This window comes from Euprymna scolopes, chromosome 28 (genome assembly GCF_053919585.1).
Source record: "Euprymna scolopes isolate OS-2025 chromosome 28, ASM5391958v1, whole genome shotgun sequence".
NCBI classification, from domain to species: Eukaryota; Metazoa; Mollusca; class Cephalopoda; order Sepiida; family Sepiolidae; genus Euprymna; species Euprymna scolopes.
Window position 1 is genome coordinate 55,336,512 of NC_136509.1, and position 3,386 is coordinate 55,339,897.

A 3,386-nucleotide genomic window follows, 5' to 3' on the forward strand; every position below is an offset into this window, starting at 1 on the left:
TTAAAAAAAAAAATGCAAATTAAAGAGTATCGGAGTTATCTGCCCCTATTTTTGTTTGTCCTTTATTCTCAAAGAGGGCGTTGATGAAATGAAATGAACCGCACAGCCAATCAAATTGCGAATCTGCGACCACACCACAACTCCGGTTTCGTTCTCCGCTAATTCAATTATCATACAAGGGTCAAGAGATTTATTGGGGAGAGAATAGAAGTCGGTAAAAATATCGCCCCCCCCCCTTAACACACATACTCTTGCCACTCTCGACACACATCATCAGCCAGGTTTTTTAATGAACACCTTTACACCGTTACACCGTTTCTTCTTTGGGGTAGAGCATCAGTTTAATTAACACACAGAGGTCAAGAGACAAGAAGATCAAAAGAAGTAGTAGTCGAGATTAAAAAATATACTTTTAAATCTCAAGATATATATATATATATATATATATATATATATATATATATATATATATATATATATATATATATACATACTAGCATGGGTACCCGGCGTTGCCTGGGTTGACATGAAGTTCCGTTTGAAACACGCCTGCCGCCTGCGCCTGACTGCTATAGTAATCATTTTCATCATGAGTAAGATACCCCCACAACAATTTCCAAAATAAAAGAGCGGGTAAAAACATGTAAATGTAATCGCTCCCAAAAAAGAATCATCTCTCTCCACCAGATATTTCGGCTGAAGGGATCACTTTCCCAAGAAAACGCGCGATTTTGTGAACCTAAAAAATAACGTTTATAAACGTGCGTTTATGTTTTATTTTGGTTTTTAAAAGTTTAGCGACGTAAATTATATGCCAGACAAAAAAAAAAAAAAAAAAAAAAAAATATATATATATATATATATATATATATATATATATATATATATATATATATATATATATATATATATATATATATATATATATATAAACTATTTATTTTTATATAAAACACATTTTTAGACCCAAAGGCTGAAACAAAACCAGAAAAAAAGTTTCATTTTTATTATTTTTTCATCATTTTAAAATTAGGCCTTTTTATAAAGTTTGGCAGAATGGTCTTTTTAAGCTCTTTCGTGAACTATGTTTTTTGTTTATATATATTTTTGTAATGAAAGAGCGTAAAAAAGGCTAAATTTGGCCTTAAAAAGGCCAATCTGTCAAACCTAAAGAAAGGCCAAATTTTAAACACGTAAGGCATGCTCATTTAGTCTAATAAAAAATGATAGAAAAAACATAAAAATGAATTTTTTATTTTGGTTTTCTTTCAGCCTTTGGGTCTAATAATATTTTATATAAAAATAAATAGTTTTTATAATTTTTTGTCAGTCAAATAATTTACGCCGCTAAACTACACATTTACCATTATTTTTGTGAGGGCACTTTTTTTTACTTGGCTAATTTTTTTGTAAATAAAGGAAATTTTCGATTTGCTTTTTATTTGTCGTTTTATGTTTCTAATGTACCCCCCCCCAAAAAAAAAAAAATTGAATTTGTCATATTTTGGGGTTTGTTTTGTTTATTAAATTTTTAGGTGAAAGTAGAGCATGGTCTCATAAAAAATAAATTAAATTTATCATTATTTTATGTTTCCATAACTTTTATTTGTTATATATTTGATTTTTGACAATTTTTTCGAATCTATGTGTTTAGTAAAACAAACCCAAAAGTTTTTTTAAAAAGGTCGCTGTTGGAAATATTAATTCCAAATAAATTAAATTAAATATATTATCACTATAATTGTTGTTTAAAATTTATTAAATAACAATTTTAAATAGAATACTGAAAATAATTCTCTCGCTAAAAATATTAACTAAGATACCGCTATTTAATAAAATCAATTTTTCTTAAAGTCATATGCAAATAAGGTGATCTCTTAATTGTATATTTTTGCAAGTATAGTACTATATATAGAAATAAATGAGAGATTAAATTTAAACACATTTTGTATATATTAATCAAATTGTGAACGAACAAACAAATACACAAACAGACAATAATACACATTTATATATAAGTATACATATTTTATTTTATTACCGTTTTATTTGCACATGTTTCTTTTATTGAATCGTATCAACGATCCAGCAACTTCGTCAGACTAGTAAAAGTACCCGTCGTTGACTGGGTTCAAAAACAGCCTACAGAAAATGGACTCTTTTATGAAAGTATGATAGGTTATGAAAAGGAAGGGTTGTAAATTTGGGTTGAATTTGGGGGTATCAAAACCAAAGCAAAATATGATGAAAGTAAAAATAAAATAGATAAACCCCATAATTTATTATACCATACCTGTTCACACTGAAACACTTATTACAATATTCTGTGGATCTATATTAAAAAAAAACTTGTTAAACTTTGTGACATATTTCCATTCTATGGAGGTCAGGTGCGAACGAACACCCCATAATTTTATTATACCATATTTCTTCAAACTGAAACATAATTATCAAAGTATACTTACGCAGATAGCTAGGAAAAGTCTTTATTAAAGTTTGTGCCTATTTCCATTCTATGCAGGTCAGGCGCGAACGTAGGCCCCACAATTTTATTATACCATCCCTATTTAAGTTAAAACATACTTATCAAAGTATTCTTATGTACATCTATATCAAAAACACTTGTAAACGTTTTTTTTTAATTTTTTAATTTTTTATTTCAATACTTTGTGGACCAGGTGTGAACGCAGACCCCACAGTTTTAATGAACCACCATTCTGCCAGATCAAACATATCCATTCCTGTGTCTCGATACATCGTCTATCATTATATGTAATCAGTTTTTTAAAATAGTCAACCATATAGGAGCCTATTCATGACCACACACACACACACACACACACACACACACACACACACATTCAGCTTTATATTATAGATATACTAGTTCAACCCGGCTTTGGTCGGGTCTTATGTATTGTTCATAACTTTATGTGCCTATGTATATATTTATATGTATATATATATATATATATATATATATATACATATATATATATATACATATATATATACATATATATATATATACATACATATATATATATACATATATATATACATATATATATATATATATATACATACATATATATATATACATATATATACATATATATATATATACATATATACATATACATATATATATATACATATATATATATATATACATATATATATATATATATATATATATATATATATATATATATATTAAGAAGTTTGACTCATGTTCATATAACCTACATCTAAAATTTCAAGTGTTTAGACCCAAAATTGGTGGAGGAGTTTGGCTGAGTCTGCAAAGGTCAACTCCTTCAACTTTGACCTCTTGACAGCCAAATTTTCGCCTAAAAATTGATTAAAAAGCTTGCTGCATGTCC